This window comes from Eupeodes corollae, chromosome 1 (genome assembly GCF_945859685.1).
Source record: "Eupeodes corollae chromosome 1, idEupCoro1.1, whole genome shotgun sequence".
NCBI lineage: Eukaryota > Metazoa > Arthropoda > Insecta > Diptera > Syrphidae > Eupeodes > Eupeodes corollae.
The window spans coordinates 70,794,175-70,812,391 of NC_079147.1; the positions used below are offsets into that span (position 1 = coordinate 70,794,175).

At 33.9% G+C, this 18,217-nt stretch overlaps 1 protein-coding gene across 2 annotated transcripts in view; it reads left to right on the forward strand.

The window, feature by feature from the left end:
* The first annotated feature begins 7,142 nt into the window (after window positions 1-7,142).
* Window positions 7,143-18,217, forward strand: part of LOC129938398 (aminopeptidase N) — a 206,859-nt gene continuing 195,784 nt past the window's right edge. For both annotated transcript variants that reach the window (XM_056045932.1, XM_056045933.1), the window contains exon 1: window positions 7,143-7,646. The gene's annotated coding sequence lies outside the window, so the exon portion shown is untranslated. The remainder of the gene's footprint in view (window positions 7,647-18,217) is intronic.

The window sequence follows — 18,217 nt, forward strand, 5'->3', positions numbered from 1 at the left end:
AACATATTCCTTTTTGTCTTGAATTTTTCTAAAAAATATAAACAATTATTAACAATAAGTTTGAAGTCAGTATTTTTCACTGTTTTTCAGATTTTTATGTATCATTTTGAGGCTTTAAAAATATTTGAAGTAGAAATTTCTGATGGTTCATGCAAGAGGCTAGCTTTAATTCTAGGAAACTGGAAACGTCAAAATTGTCCAATGAGAAGCTAGAAATTTAAAACATCATTATTTTTTAAGATATAAGATCATTTCTGAGATTTTAGGAGTTTTCATGTACTTCTCCTGAATTCTCCAATTATAAGCTTTAACAGTAAGAAAACGATTAAGTTAGGTAATTGATTCTCGCAACACTTTACTGTAAATCTGTGCGTCAATTTTTTTTAAACTAAATGTTTACGACATTTTAGAACATAATTATTTGTATGTACAAGGGAGGGAAACTACTACAAATGCATTTGATCTTGACGCCCAGGACTCGCTGTTTACAAATGTGGTTTCGACAGACATATAGGTGGCCACATTTGTCCTTCAGATGTTGCTGAAAATCCTTTTTTTTTTTTTTAGTTTTTAGACTTTTGGGAAACCAATAGTCGACAGCCCTCGACTTTCTAAGTTAAAATATGTACATGACAGACATGTAGATGGCTGCGTTCAGCTCACATACGTGAATAAAATTAGTTTTTTAATCAGCGGCGGTCACGCTCTTAACATGTAGACGAGTTTTTACTTACCACTAAAAAATGTTCTTTAAAGAAGGCTAACACAATTTAAATAACATAATGTGCAAGGTATAGTCTAACTGTTTAATTTAGTAGACTTTCTTCATATGAAAGCATTCCAAGATTCTAACAGTTTTCTAAATATGCCATATTTAAAAGCAAAACACAATAGTTTAGATGGTTTCTCATTGCTTTCATGGAGAAATGTACGAAATTGTTTTGAAACTTTGCTTTCTTCCAAAAAAAATATATTCTTTTTTGTTGCCATATATATTAATGCGAAAAACGCAACAAAAATTCAAAAACCCAGAAAATGAGAAAAAATCTGACATCAAGAATTTTCTGTTTTGTTTAACGTAGTTTTTTCGGACTCAATTTTCGATAGTCTATTATAACTATCGCTTCCAGTCTGCTTACTCGTAGATTGGAGCTGATGCTTCATCAAACAAAACTTTAAAATTGTAGAGAGAAAAATTTGTGGTTCTTGAATTTTAGGAAATAAGTGTATTTAAGTACATAATTTGTCTGAATATAAAAAAAAAAAAAACAAACTAAGGTAAACAAATAAGCTGGGAAGAAACTTTTGTGTGGCAGTCACAAATTACACGTTTCAGAATCTCTTGCCCCTCCAGTCTCAAGAGATTCAAAGCTTTTATATTAATAGATATGAAACGTGCATTGTGTTTTTCAATTAGCCATTAGTTTAACAAAAGTTTCACTTTACCTGTTTTTGGGATATTTAAATTCTTTATGTAGGGTAGCCTTCTGGAGCAATAACAAAATATGTTTTTCTCTTAAAAAGAAGCCTAATTAAGAAAAAATTAGAGAAAGTTCTAAAAATCTGTCGGTTCATTTGTGAAAAAATTCGAATTTTCGAATTTACACCTACAAATTTGTATGGGGACTCCTGTTGTTTTAAGTATTAAAACATGAAAAAAACGCCTTAAGCTAATCGGCTTAGTTTCAACCCACTTTTTTGACTTTTCTAAAATCGTAATGTAATGTTTGATTCAACATTTTGTACGAATGCAATACTTGCCATATAAATAGTTCCTATGTGTCGCAAGTAAAAATCACTTCAATGTTCACTATTTATGTGCATACAAAAAATAAGATGGAATTGAAGGCTAGTTTCAGGAATTTAAAGGGAACTTAATATAAAGTTGAAGATCTCTTATTCAAGGTTTCTTCTTAAAAAAACCTGAATCTTTGCTCTTTTTCTTGGAAACAAATTTTATGAAAATAATTTAAAGCATTACTCAAGTTACAAAAATTTTAAATGTTTTTGAGAACTGTAGCGTTCTTGTCTGTTGTTTGTTATAAGAGGATGCCGATGTAAAACGCGTCTAAGCGATTTAAATATCTTTATTAAACTCCCGTTGGTATTTTAATGAGAATATTTGATCTCTTCTTTTTGGTATAAAAGTAGTGCCAAATACTTCAAACATAACACCAACAAACCACTTTTTGGTGAATGCCGTTAAATTACTAACAAATGTTTAATTACACAACTTAACTGCATAATCTATATGGCTCATATGACCCCCCCTGGATCGTCCATTGGTCAAAATTTTATGGATTTTATGCTAAGTTTTTGGAATAGGGCCGAATCTCAGTTTCATATTATGCTCTTGGTCTAACCCTAAGTTAAAGTGGTACTTTTTGCAACAAAGCTCTGAAAGTAAAATATAAATTTTGTTTTCTTTACAAAAAATAAATAATTCATAATATAATATAATTTCTACAAAAATACAAACTAATTATCGCCCAGGCGGGTCATGACCCCTACGACCTCTCCTCTGGATCCGCCATTGATCCCCACAAAATATATCGCAATTGATAGCTCTTGAATAACAGAGTATAAATATAGTTGAAAAAATAAGTTTGTAGGCCACTGAACAGGTGGGGAGCCTAATAAAAATTAGGAATTTTTAGAATTTTTAGCAACAGGATTTTGGAGGAAACCCATTCTGTTATATGTTATCAGAAATATATTTACTCCGAACAAAAATATAAGAAAATAGCATCAGAAGTCGAAGTGGTGCTAAACTCTTTACAACCACGACTTAATTTACGAGTGTTATTAGTAATAAAAACATATTGTAACGTACATTAATTTAAAGATTTGTAGTCCCAAAACATTAAAGCTTAGCTAGCAGAAGCTTTAATCGAACCCAAACTTGAAATATTTTTATAAAAGTCGAGAATGTTTTATAGTATTTTTTCAATTGAATTGTCAAGGTGATTTCTTAAAATGTATGCAAGTTAAAAAAGGCTTCACACCCAAAAATTGAATTTTAAATGACAGACAGTATAATTAAACCATTAATATACTTGAACAAACAATAAGCTGAAGTTTTCTTAATTAATAGCCGAGCCGTAATTTAAGTCTTTCTTTAATTTTTCGTGAAATTATATTTGTTTTGAGTATAAATTAATGGATTTTTAACTATTAATTTAAATTTGCAATAGTAATAGTCGAATGCAAAGTCCCTAGGACTTAAATCAACACGAGAACTAAATAGTTATCTGGTTTTTAAATCATATAACTCCTAATTTTGAATAAATAGCTTTCGAAAAACGAATTAATTTTATTAAAAAAATTAAAAAATTGAAGCTATGCGTACCTTTTTTCAAGACTGTAGAATTAATCATTAGATTACCCTTAGTCGAAAACAAATTTTTACCAATTTTAGTAGCCTTAAATTTTTACAAATTGGAAGAATGAAATTAATTTGAGAGATATTAAGCACCGAACATCATTTTTAACCAAATTTGCGTACTATTCCTTGTAGATATTATTTTTTTGTGAAAAAATGAACTGTTGGAGTTTTATAAAAAAAACTGCTGAATATTGGAAACTATATTTTCGGTGAAATAAAAAAATTAGAATTCAATTTTTTTTTTATAATAAATGCACACTCAAAGGTATACCCTTATTATGTAGACACAGTGTGAGCACTAGGAAAGAGAGAGAGGGGTTAAAAGGACATGGAGGTGTACATTGGTTTTAAATTCCTGAATATTGCAAAAGCTGGGAAAGACAGAGTGTGGCAAGGCATTCCACATTCGCATAGTACGGCCAAAGAACGAATCTCTATACTTGACAGTACGACCGAAGTTGGGCTCGAGAGTATATTGATGAGCACGTGTATTACGGTTAAACTATTTAAGGGGAGGAATGCAACTGGCTATTTCTCAAGAGCATAAACCATTAAAATAAAGGTTAAAGAGGGTGAGACAAGAAACATTTCGACGATGTTCAAGTGAAGTAAATGATCTTATGATGAATTCAATGTTTTAAGTTTTTTTAAAAGCTATTTGAGTCGAAAGTAAATTTTTACCAAGTTTTAGTATTAAGCTTGTATTTTTTGCAAAAAACGGTCGATTAGATTTTTTTCAAAATTTAAATGAATGTTGAAACCAATATTTCTTGTAACATAAAATGCGTTGGAATCCAAAATCTTAAAGTTTTGAAAAAATATTTAAGTAGAAATTCAATTTTTACCAATTTCGAGTAAGGATTTTTTTAGTTTTATCTTTTTTTATAAAAAAAACTGTCAATTCGATTTTTCTCAAAATCTTACCAGATGTTAAAAACATTATTTTTCGTTGCACAAAATTGTTTTGGAGATAAAATCATTTTGAATTCGTAAAATTTTAGAGGCTACCCATTTTTTCAGCTTTTTTTGATTTATAAAAAAAAATACTGATAAAGTGGATATCTCTTTTGGTTTTTGAGCTATGGAAGACAAAAAAACTTTGCGAACGTACGGACGTACGAACGTACGTACACACATAAAGTTTTAACAATTTTAATAACATTTTTTTTTATAAAAAAACATATCTTACGTTAGCAATAATATTTAGACTAGAATAAAATCATTTTGAATTCAATACCTTCGAGATATTGAGAATCGAATATTAATTTTTACTAATTGTATGCATTATTTTTTAGTATTCAGTTTAATTGTTATAAACAAATTGTACTTCATTTGAAACCAATGTTTTTTATAAGATTAAAAGCGTTTGAAGTCAATATCTTTAATTTTTAACAAGATATTTGAGTTGAAAATCAATTTTATTTTTATAAGAAACCTATCACTTCGATTTTTCTCAAAATTTTACCAGATGTCAAAAACTTCTTCTTCGTCTTCGATGCATGGCAAATCTTTTTTTTTGTAAATATGGTTTTTAGTTTTTTATTTATTATTGTACTAGTTTGGTATCACTTTACATAATATAATATAAAATTTAAGCGAAGTCGCTAGCGTTATTGGTTCTTGAGATATTTTGGGCCAACTAATTTTTAACTTCCCATAGGAAGTTATTGTAATGGGTCCGATTTGTCAAATTGAAAATTTTGACATTTCTCGACGTTTCAAGGTCCCTAGAGTCGAAATAAAAGATTTTTAGAAAGATGTCTGTGCGTGCGTGTGTACGTACGTTTGTACGTCCGTACGTCCGTACGTCCGTACGTTCGCGACGTTTTTTTCGTCGTCCATAGCTCAAGAACCAGAAGAGATATCGACTTCAAATAAATTTTGTTATACAGATAATAAGGCAGAAAGATGCAGAAAGGGCTCTCAAGAAAATTGCGTGGGTGGTTTTTTTACCATAGCAGTTTGAAAAAGAGGTGAAAATTTTGGTTAACCCTAAATATCTTACGAACCAAAAACGCTAGAGACTTGAATTAAATTTTATATAATAGATTGTAACGTGATACCAAACAGGAATATTTTTTGAAAAAAATCAATATAACGGTTTTTTTTTAAATCAATAAAACTGAAAAAAAAATTTGTCACCTCCAAAATTTTACGACTGAAATATGATTTTATCTCTAAAACAATTTTGTGCAACGAAGAATAATGTTTTTGACATCTGATAAAATTTTGAGAAAAATCTAATTAACAGTTTTTTTTATAAAAAATAAAAATATAAAAAAAACATTACTCAAAGTTCGTAAAAATTTAATATCGATTCAAATATCTTTTCAAAAACATTAAATTTAGGCTTCAAACTTATTTTATCTTATAAGAAATATTGTTTTCATCATTCTGAAGAATTTTGAGAAAAATCGAATTGACAGTTTTTTTTACAAAAAAAAAAAACCTAAAAAAAAATGTATAAAAGTTGGTAAAAATTGATTTTCGACTCAAATATCTTTTCAAAACTTAGAGATATTGGCTTTTATTTTCTTTTATCTTTCAAAAAATATTGTTGTCAACATTCAGTTAAAGTTTGAAAAAAATCGAATTGACAGTTTTTTTTACAAAAAATAAAAACCTAAAAAAAAAATGTATAAAAGTTGGTAAAAATTGATTTTCGACTCAAATATCTTTTCAAAACTTAGGGATATTGGCTTTTATTTACTTTTATTTTTCAAAAAATCTTGCTGTCAACATTGAATTAAAGTTTGAAAAAAATCGAATTGACATTTTTCTTACAAAAAATAAAAACCTAAAAAAAATGTATAAAAGTTGGTAAAAATTGATTTTCGACTGAAATTACTTTTATCTTTCAAAAAATATTGTTGTTATCATTCAGTAAAATTTTGAAAAAAAACCAATTGACAGTTTTTTTTTACAAATAAAAATCTAAGAAAAACAATACTAAAACTTAGTAAAAATTTACTTTCGACTCAAATAGCTTTTCAAAAATTAAAAATATATTGCTTTCAAACTTATTTTATTTCACATAGAAAATATTGTTTTAGATATTCAGTAGTTTTTATATAAAATCCAACAGTCCGTTTTTTCATAAATAATAAAATCTACAAAAAATAGTACGCAAATTTGGTAAAAATTGATACGAGTACATACTTATAGACAAACTTTTAAGCAAGACAAATCGCCAGACGGGATGGGAAGTTATCAGTGTGGGTCGCATCACAGCCTCTTTTTTGAATTTGAATTGTGACTACACTTATATTATGTATACTATTCAATCACACCAAAAGATACTCAGTCTAACTAAATGTATCTACAACAAACGTAACGTAACGTAAAGTAACTTCATTTGTTCATCATGTAGCATTGCCGCTAGGGTCTGTCTGCAGATAGTTAAGCACGCAACAACAAAAATAAACAAACCAACGAACGTCACATTGAACTCTCTCGCCAAAAAATGTAAACAAACCACCCGCCGAATTCAAAACACCCCGAACTTCCATTAAAATACTAAAGGTACACTCTTTTTCTCTCTCTCTCTTACCGGTCTTTTAGCCTTCCCACGCACCACAAAAAGATTCAAAAAACCAAAATCAAAATACTCACGACTCACGAGTAGACTTAATTTTCATAGAGATTGCGCTCTACTCTAAAACTCACCATCACCATTTCCAACCAAAGAGACATAAACAACAGACGCGGTGAAACATCCAATTCAATTCGAACCGAATCCAACTTGCGTTCCGTCTTCCGTTCGGCACAGAGCTCACAACTCACAAGTCACAATCCATTCGAACAATTTCGGTGTGTTCAGTTTTAACCTAGACTTTGCGTCCGTCGGTCGTGCGGTGAACGTTAGTGTGTCGGTAAAATAGTAGAGCTAGTGGAACCACCAACTTGTATTGTAGTTTTATAACATCTATGCGACTTTTTCGGTTTAATTTTGCTTAAGATTTTCACTCCTTTCAAAATATTATAGACCTCCTTGTTTTTGGATGTGCCCAAGAGTTAACCACTTTTACACGACAAGTCTGTATCTGTACCTATCCTAGATTTGAAGTTGTTAAATCTTGGTGAAAATTTTGAAAGAAATAATTGTTCCCAAAAGAAAAAAGCTCTTCAACGAGAAACAAGTGCTTTATTTTCTAGTGCAGTGCAACTTTGTCTCACGTGCGTGAATACTAATTTTCACCTTTTGATTCTTCTCCAAACATATAAAATTGTGGTCCGGCTAATTAGCTTATTTCCCGTTAAGGTTAGTTAACTTTTTATTTATTTGTGTGTTGAAATTATGATAAATTACATTATTAATCTCTGACATGAATGCGTTATCACCACCTGAGTGCGTAACGTATCTCTCGGCAGTATTTTATGATATTTTATTTTTCAAGACCATTTCCTCAATTTGGTATTCTACGAGTACAGTCGAAAATAAGCCCTTTACCACCCCACAAAAACTTACTGAAGTGAGGTAATCACTGTGATAAGATCTTTCCACTAAATTAGATATTGTCATAGCTGCCTCGAAAACAAAAAGTAATTTGGCAGTGATACTGGTATTTATTTTGTATTTTTACGTTTAATGACTCTTTTAAGTGCTTTGACCGGTAATAAGTTCAAACTTCACAACAATTAAAAAAAAGGATGAATAGAAAAAATGAATATAAATTTTGAAAATTCAATAAACCATGACTGACTTTTTTAAACTCGAAAGTGGAGTATTTATCGATTGGAATTCGATGGGGAAAAAGGACAAGGACACTCAAACTCACTTATATAGTGTTGGATGTTGGTGCAGCACCTAGGAGCAAAAGGACATACTACGTCATCATGAGTGCCAACTTGTTGTTGCTTTGATACGAGTATATGTGAAGTGTAGTTTTTAGTGTTGTTTTTTCTTTTGCTGTATAAACAATGTGATGTGTACTCAATTTTGTGTCTTCTACTCGTATATCTACCCATGTCCTAGAAGGAGGTGCTTTTGCAGATTCTATTCCGGGACTAGATGGGTTAAGCTTAACACACATCCTTGTATGAAAATCCTTTTTTGTGGTTTTGTTTTTCTTGATAAGGTTTTTTTTATGGTGATTTTTGTGAGTTGAGTTCTGTTGCTAAAAAAAGAAAAGGATGTCAACTGGCAAAGACTGAAGACATGGTTTTCTTTTTTAAAAAGATGTATTCAAAAACTTGAAAAAAAACCGTGTGTTGTGACAAAGAAATGTGCGTTCCTATTTTAAATAAAAAAACCTTAATTGTTCCCATTTGACGTTATTTTAATGAGTGAGATTTGTTGAATTGAAAATTTTGAAGTTTGTCGGAGATTCAAGGTCCCAAAAATTTAAACCAATAATGGTTCTTGAAGAAATGTCTGTGTGTGCGTGCTTACGATAAAAAGAGATATTGATTTCGAATTGTCACACAATTAATGATATCAAAATGTGCAGGAAAGAATTAAAACAAAACTGTTTTTCTTCTGTTGATCCCAAATATCCTTCGAATCTCGAACCAATATCAACTTCAGTTTAATTTTATCTTACATATTATGACGTCTTACACTCTTGTACTCAAAAGGTAAAAGCTCTTAAATCTATTTCTAGAGTTTTTCAGAAAGCAGATTTTTAACTTGTCATCTTTGTTTGAAGAAATGAATAACTTTATGAAGATTCTGATTTCAGTAATTTTTCCTTTATACAGCGTTGTCCATTTTGCGGTTTCAAAATAAACGTTTTCGTGATATTTCCTTTTTATTATAAAGTTTGAACATTGACATTATGTGTGAAACATTGCATCATGTAAATGATTGATGATTATTTTGAGGTAATTTTCGACAACTTTTTGTCACATATTGGGCGGTATAACTTGACGAATATTGGTTCTTAAGTGGTCAAGAGTAAAAGAATTATCTGCGGTCTTTCTCGTAGCCCCATAAAAAGTCCATAAATGTTAAATCGCATGATCTTTGGCCACAAACGAGAAAATACGCGACCCGGAAATGTCTCTTGCAATAAAGTCATATTCGCTCGATTTGCGTGTCATGTGGCATCGTCTTGGTAAAACCACATAGTTCAAGTCGTATTCTTAAATATCAAGCCAAAAAAACTGTTATCATATGACAATAACACTCCGAATTGATAGTGACAGTCGTTCCATCGTCGTTTTTGAAGAAGGAAGGTCCAATCACACCTTTGAACCAAATAGTGCACCAAAACAGTGACTTTTTGTGGATGAAATGGCCTCTCTTCAATTATACTTGAGGGTCAAAGTAGTTTTTATCCCGAAAGTGGGTAGGCGAGGTCACGAATCCTCGAAGGATTTCAGACCAATAAGCTTAACATCTTTTGTGCTTAAAACCTTGGGGAGCATTCTTGATTACCATATTAGAGAAATCCTAATTGGACGACCTCTCGAAAGCTCTCAGCATGCTTATCTTAAAAGCAAATCTACGGAGACTGTCCTCCATGAGGTAGTGCGTACTGTAGAACAAACAATCCATTGTAAAGAATTTACCCTTGCCACCTTCCTAGACATAGAAGGAGCTTTTAACAACGTCCTTACAGAATCCATAGAAGAATCGCTCGTTATAAGTTCGGTGTAGAAGACTTCATTCGAGAATGGATTATTTCCATGATCAGTGCTAAGAAGATTCGAGCCACAATCGCAACAAAACACGTGAGTAGGGGAACACCCCAGGGTGGTGTCCTTTGGTCTCTTCTATGGCTTCTGGTCATGGATACAACTCTCGTTAAATAAGAGAGATGTGGAGTGAAGGCGGTAGCCTATGCGGATGATTTGGTGCTATTGGTGTCAGGAAAGTAAACCTCTGTGATAAGTGAAATCACGGAGTCAGCTTTGAAGAAAGTTAGCAGCTGGGTTACGAGTTGTGGACTAGGAGTTAACCAAAGTAAAACTGAACTGTTGCTCTTTACCACCAAAACTAAAGTTGCGCCCTTCACGCTACCTCGACTCAACGGTCAAATCCTGTCATTATCTTCCAGTGCAAAATATTTGGGAGTTATATTCGACCCTAAACTAAACTGGAAACTAAATATTGAAGTACGGGTTAAGAAGCCCTGTGTTGCCTTGGGGACTTCAGTCGAAGATGATTTTATGGACGTACACAGCCGTAGTACGCCCTATCTTAACATATGGTTCGATTGTGTGGTGGCCTGCTCTTAGCAAAGCCTATAATATTAATAAGCTAAAGAAGGTTCAGAGAACAGCTTGCATGTGCACCACAGGCCATTCGTACTTGCCTAACGGACGCCTTAATCGTTATTTTGGGTCTTCTACCAATCGACCTTTTTATTAAATACATTGTTTTCTGCAGCGTTATTAGGATGAAGGAATCAAACAGCTGGTTGTCAAAACCTTATGGTCACAGCAACATAACGAAATTGATTCCCTCAGATATTGTCTCGGTAGACACTGACTACTGCACTCCTACTTTGAGCCTTAGTAAGGGTTTAAAGGTTATTTTCCCATCCACAAAAGATTGGGATGATGACATCGTGTCGATAGGTTTCGACACAACCATCTTTACTGACGGCTCAAAGATGGATTGCGGAGTTGGTTCTGGTTTCTTTTCTGAGTCCCTAAATGTAACTAAATCCTTTAGGCTTCCTGACTTTGCTATCGTTTTTCAAGCTGAACTGCTGGAAATAAGGGAGGCATGTAAGATACTTAAACAAAGCCCAAATCAAAACAGAAATGCGGCTATCTTCACAAACAGTCAGGCAGCTGTCAAAGCCATTAACTCGGCCACATCCTCATCCAAATTGGTTCAGCAATGTCGCGATGAGTTTGCGAGCCTGAATATTAACCTCGGTGTCACCCTGATCTAGGTTCCGAGCCATAGTGGTATCGTGGGAAATGAACGAGCTGACGAGCTAGCCAGGCAAGAATCGGCCCTTCATAGCTCAATTGCGGAAATGGTTAACATTCCTCTTGCCGCTATGAATTGTAAAATCTTTTCTATCTACCAAACTGAATCAAACCGAAGGTGGAGCAATTTATCCAACTGCATTATATCTAGGAAGATATGGCCCACCTATAATAAAACCCGTACAAACGATCTTCTTTGCAGGCCAAGGCAAGACATAGCCAGGATTGTTGCGGTTTGTACCAGACATTGGCTTATAGGAGTTCATGCGGAGGAGTTGGGTATCTCCTACAAAACCTCTTGCCGTAGGTAAAGGTGACCAAAGAGAAAGTGAAACGATAATCCATTTCCTGTGCAAATGTCCTGCTTTGGCAAACACTAGAATGAAATACTTTGGAAAAGCATTCTTTCAAGAACTTGATGAGCTATCTGAGACAAAGATTAGAGACCTAATCTTTTTTCTCAATGCGACAAAAGGGCTCTAACATAATCGCTATAAAGCTTCTGTATAAATCTTTCCCTTTCTATTACAGGTCAAAAGAGTTTTTTGTATCAAAACGGCACACAGCGCTAATTGGATCTCAGGCTCGGTTGCCTTGAGATCGTCATTTCTACATACCTACCTACCTCAATTACTTGAGAATTCTCAGAACCCCAAGTACGACAAACGAGTGAGAAATGTGCTTTGTCGCTAAAGGATATTTTGTATGAAAAATCGCCGTCGACCAACTGTTGTTCAAGCACCCATTCAACGTATCTAAGATGTTGTGAATGGTCAGCTGGCTTTAACTCTTCCTGGAGCATAGGGCAGCAATAAGAAGCTTGCACTTATCCCGATTCACCGCAACTGAACTCAACTGTGGCCACGATTGAATACCTTAAGACCGAGCCTCCTTTAAAACTGATGATTACAATGGGGATTCCATTGGACGGATTGTTTGTATTGTCGTCCGGTTTCCTCAGTGTAGGGCCGATCCAACGCTATTTCCGTTGCATTAGACATCATGCAACGGAAATGGCGTCAAATTTTTCTGTCCGGTCCTATTCCACAGCTCAACGTTAGAAATGGTTTGCGGCCACCCGATCTTCAGAATAGTGCGCAGACAACGGTTAACAAAAGCTTGTAGACTGCTAGAGCTTTTGGCAGAGCATTTCAATGTTTCAGAAGCATATAAAAACACTGATTTGACGTTGGATTCGAAGAGATTCAACTTGGTGCGTAGCGATATTTTGCTAGAGTTCCACACAGAAAAAATGATTCCAAATACACTACGGGCTTTGTTTATTCTACTGTTAACATCCAGGTCCGTTCCGCCATCGAGAGCTATAAAACTTCCCAGATAATTAAACTGCTCGACCTACTCTATGCTCCCCTGCCTTAGACAAACTTGTGTGCTTTGGCCAGTGGTCATTACTTTGGTCTTATTCGTGTTAATCCTTAAGTCAGCCACCACCTCTCTATTTAATTGCAGTGAATGACACATCTGATTTAAGCCTGCCGTGTTGTTAGCCAAAATAAGCAATTTCGTGACTTCAACTTTAGCAAATTGTTAAGAGATAGTAAGATGTCAAAATCTTTTAAAACTATGCAAATCATCTTGAAAGCTAAGCACAATTATAAAAATGGCTTTAACATTTTACTTAATCGTTCAAAATTGTTCATTTTAGTTAGTTAAAGAACTTGTTCGTCAAAAATTCACATTTGCTTTAAAAACGACCCCCTATTCGTTAAGGAAGTTTCATTGGTTTCACACTCTAACATGAATTGCGCTTCTTTCCAATTGTTTTCCTCAAAGTAATAAATTAAAGAAAATAAATTATTCAACTACCAATTCCCATTTCAATACAGAGAATTGAATACAAATTTCTAGATCAGACCATTAACAAACATTCAAGATTCAATCAAGGCCATTTCAATTATTTCAAACACAATGTACATAGATACATTATAAACTATTTGAAATGAGCAACAGAAAACAAAATGTATAAAACCATATGTGAGGGTGAACAAATTCTTCACCAGAAGCATCTTTTAGTCGCGCATTCAGAAACAGATAACTATCAATTTAATGTTCATATCATCTGTCGCACCCTAACAGCACTACCAGACGCACTCAAAACAAAAAGATACGCATCATCAAAATAAAGATTATATGTAAACATATATCGGTTGATATTGCGGCAAAATAGCTGACAGTTCTGTTTTCTGCGTATGCACCACTACCGCACATGCCCCCAGATTCAATGCAGTAGTTTTGCAAACATCCAACATATCAAAACCCAATCCCAAACCATCAGACAGACCAAACTCGAGACCAGACACAATCAGATCAAAAATGAAAAGGAAGGCTTCGTTCAGAGGCTGCAGCCAGAGAGTAACATTATAGGGGTAGAGCGGTGGTGGGCATTTTGAAAGCAGAAAGTGTTTATAACAAGCAGCTGACATACAAACGGGCTTGCGAAAATTTTTATTGTTATACCATAACAATAATTTGATAGAATGTTTAAAGTTTCAGCAACGAAACAAAAATAAACAACAGCTGCTGGAACTTAACCCATTTTTGACTTATAGTGTTTTTTCTTTGTATTTTAATTGAAATATTTCTTAAGAGATTGATTGGTGAAAGACATCAGACGTCTTTTTCCGAAAATCAAACCTATGAGTACTAATTACATTAACAGTAACAGTCTTTATACGCAAAATTCCCATTTCCTCCTAAGTACTTTTAAGACTACATGGGATAAGGTGCCTTACAAATATACCACGTCATAAAGTGACAGCTCAATCTGTCAAGAGCTGACAGATAGGGCATTTCCATAAACTCGCATAAAAAACTCTTTTAAAAATGTCTATTGCCTAACTTAATGTTTCTTATTTATATTTTGTTTGTAAACTAAATAATAAAAAAATCCCAGCACTTATTTCAAAAACTTAAATGTACAGTGCTTAACAACTTGCTTAATGTCGATTTTCAAAAGTGAGAAATTTGACGTTTATAAACCAGTGAGACAGAGTTGTCATGATACTTGTTTAAAAGTGCTATTCACAATAGATTATCCATGTCACAAGGAAAGGGTCGACAAATCAAGTGACACTGCTGATTAACAACAAAATATATTGAATTGTGACATGTGAAAAGTCACACAATGGGTTACGCGTAAAATGATATAGAAGCTGTCATTAAAAACGCGCATTTGAATTTAAGTTCAAAGCTGTCAAAATAAAAAACAATTCAGGTGTCAATTTGGTGCTGTATTTGTTAAATAAATTCATTATTTTGATTGAATGTTTTATAAAACTTTTAAAGATGATGACAAAAAAAAGTGCTTTTCAACTTTATCCCTCAACTATCCATAAAAACCATGCAAATGTCAAAAATAAAAGTTCATCCAATGTCAGCTTCAGCTTTAACTTCGTATTGTAGTGCTGTGAGTTGTGTTCGTACTTTTTAACTTTGACAGTATCATCAGTCAGTTGTAGCTATTATTGGTTTTCATTACTGAACATTTTGTTTTCAGGTTTATAAGTGATTAAGAGAGTCAAACTTTTAATGTTTGTAGATTTTTTTTACTAAAAAAATATATCATTTAAACCAGAACCTTTAACGATGACTGTTGATTTCACATTTCGAAACATACTCATTCCACTGGAAGCATTCCATTGTATTCTCACCTGCCAGTTTTCCTTCCGATGATTAACTCTTTCTTCAAATGATTTTTGGTCCTCACCCAACAAACTTCTCCATCTAGCTCGGTCCCTAGCTAGATGTCTCCAGTTTCCCGCTCCAAGTTGGGTGAGGTCACTTTCCACTTGTGCGCGCCACCTGATCCGAGGTCTTCCCTACTGCGCTGTCCTGTGGGTGTGGATTCGAAGACTTTCCGGGCCGGAGCTTGGTTTCCATGCGCTCTCCGTGACCTAGCCATCTTAGTCGTTGGACTTTCACCTTTCTGGCTAAGTCTACGTCGCTGTACAGCCCGTACAGCTCGTCGTTCGTAGCAGGACGGGGATGATAAGGGTCTTATATAGCAACACTTTGGTCCCTCGAGAGAGGACTTTACCACTCAATTGCTTTCTTAGTCCAAAGAAACAGCGGTTAGCAAGAGTTATTCTGCGTTTGATCTCAGCGCTGGTGTTGTTTTCTGCGTTTACAACGGAGCCTAGGTAGACAAAGTCCTTGACTACCTCAAAGTTATGTCTGTCGATTGTGACGTTTTGACCAAAACGTCGGTGTTGTATGTCCTTTCTAGACGACAGCATATACTTTGTTTTGCCCTCATTAACCGTTAAACCCATTTTTACTGCCTCTGCCTCAATACTCACAAAAGCCCCATTGACATCACGCTGAGTTCTTCCGGTTATGTCAATGTCATCAGCATATGCTTGTAATTGGACAGACTTTTGAAAGAAAGTGCCTCTAGTGTTGACGTGTGAGCTCTGCACTTTTCATTCAAGCACGATGTTAAAAAAATCACATGACAGCGCATCACCTTGTCTAAAACCTTTTTTGACATCGAAAGGTTCTGTTAAGTTGTTTATAGACTTTATGGAGCAGCGTGAATTCTCCATGGTCATTCAGCACAAACGGACGAGTTTGGCAGGGATGCCAAAATAAGGCATTGCTCTATACAGATCGTCCCTGTAGATGCTGTCATATGTTGCCTTGAAATCGACGAAAAATTGGGGTGTCGATTTGGTGTTCTTGGGTTTTTTCCAGGATCTGCAGTAATGTGAATATTTGATCAACTGTGGATTTTCCTGGTCTAAAACCACACTGATAAGGACCTATCAGGTTGTTGACGATGGGCTTTAGACGTTCACATATTACGGCAGAGAAGATTTTAAAGACGATGTTAAGTAAACAATACTGAGGTTCCATTCATCGGGCATGCTTTTTTCCGACCATATCTTACAGATAAGTTGGTGCATGTTCCTAAACAACTTATCTCCAGCTGCTTTAAAGAGGTCAGCATGCAAGCCATCTGCTCCTGCGGCTTTATTAGACTTCAGCTTAGATATGGCAATCTTTACTTCGTCTTAGTCGTACAAGAATTACCAAAAACAATATTGTCTACAAATAACTCGTCATGCAAGCTACAAGCCCATCACGAGTTGTATTTTATATTGTAAAGCCAATATTACTTATCCCTTTTCCAATATAACACAAAACTTTCAATGGAATTGTGCAGAAAATAAATAAATCATAGAGTAATAAAGTTCAGCTTTTAGTTAAATGAAAAAATAAACATGATCAACTGTCATTTTGACATAAGTAGAATTAAATTGATGGTTTTAGACATTTTTCTTGACTTACTTTCCAGTGAACTCTCCAATAAAGTTGCTTTAATTGGAAGCCAAATCAGCTACCCAATCGGATAGCAGTAACTTGCCTTACTGTCAAGTTCCTTATATCGTCTAAACCTGCCCAATGATAGCTACAACTGGCCAAGAAGTTTGTACATTTTGGCTCTGGTAGTCATTTCAGTACTCTTATTGACAGACTTAAATGTTGTTTGGAATTATTCAATAGAAAACTTAAAGAATCTATCTCACTCCTTTATTATAAAAGAATAATAGAAATTCGAACAACAAACTCTCCAAAGTATTTTTAAAGCAATTGGAAGGTACTGTCACTGAGTCAACTTGAGTTCTGACAGTTATTTTGAATTGTTTTTACATGACAGAGAGAAAATACATAAACAAATTCCAAATTAATCCAATTAATTAGAGAATAACTTAATTAATTTGTAGTGAAAAAGAACTGTTCGAAAAAACTCAAACTATATCAAAATTTATGAACTGTCAATTAAATTGAAAGTTTCAAAGAATTAAAACTCCAAAACCTCACAATCAATTAACAGAAAATTAGCCAATTCACCACAATCAATTAAAATACAAAAAATATATCGATGTATCAAAAGTTTTAATTTTATATAACAACAAAAGTCCCATCTACGCTCTTACTTCCTACAAAATAAAAATTCGGTCAATTCAGCACTTTCAATTCTCAAGCGATCGACCACTCAACACCAATCGTCGCCAAAATCGCGTATATAATTAACACAATTCTATTTTTGTTGGTTTTATCTTCGTGGATTCTTGTTATTTTTGCAAAGATGACTCATTGCCCATTACCCATGCCGGCCGAGCGCCGACCGCCGCGTCATGCGGATGCGGTAAGCCCGAAACACTTCATCGAGACACCAACAGAAAAAAGACAAGTTTTATTATCAAACGAATCAAATGAATGATATCGAGCATTAAAAATGTCAAATAGGAACTGACACATTATTTGTGTATATTGTATAGGAAAAGGAACGCGTAAAGACAAACCCACATTAATGTATATATAGTTTCATTTTGCCAGTTGGCACCTGACCACTTGTCATAAACAAATTGTCAAAACACGAAGCAAGGACATCATGATGACACACAGAATAATGTCTATACGAATTTTGTATATATGTCAAAAATTAATCTATCTTAGCTTGTGTCTTGTAAGGCTTCCCACCCGCCATATTATAGCCATCGTCATTGGATTTGGATTAAGTTTGCTTGCGGTGTTCATTGTTATTTTTATTTTGTATAAACAAAAATAAAAATTAGTTCTTTTCTCTCACATATGAGGGAGAAGCAAAAAAATGTTTACACGCTTCGTTGACATTTCTGATTATGACAAGAGGAGAATGATGGTGGCCGGAGGAGTAGGTTTGTTTCATTTTCATTCAAGGTTCTGATTACCAGAACCAACATTTTGGTAAATCAGTTTTGTCCCACCTGGTCGAATGTGACCTTAGTCCGTTTTGTGTGTAGGTAGGTATTTTTGTGGAAAGATATCTTTTCATTATTGACAATTTATTTGATAGCTATCGTATATACTTTAACCTACCCTTCAAAAAAGGAGAAAAGACGTGTGTGGAACTCTTGTTACCTGGTTTGTATCGTATTT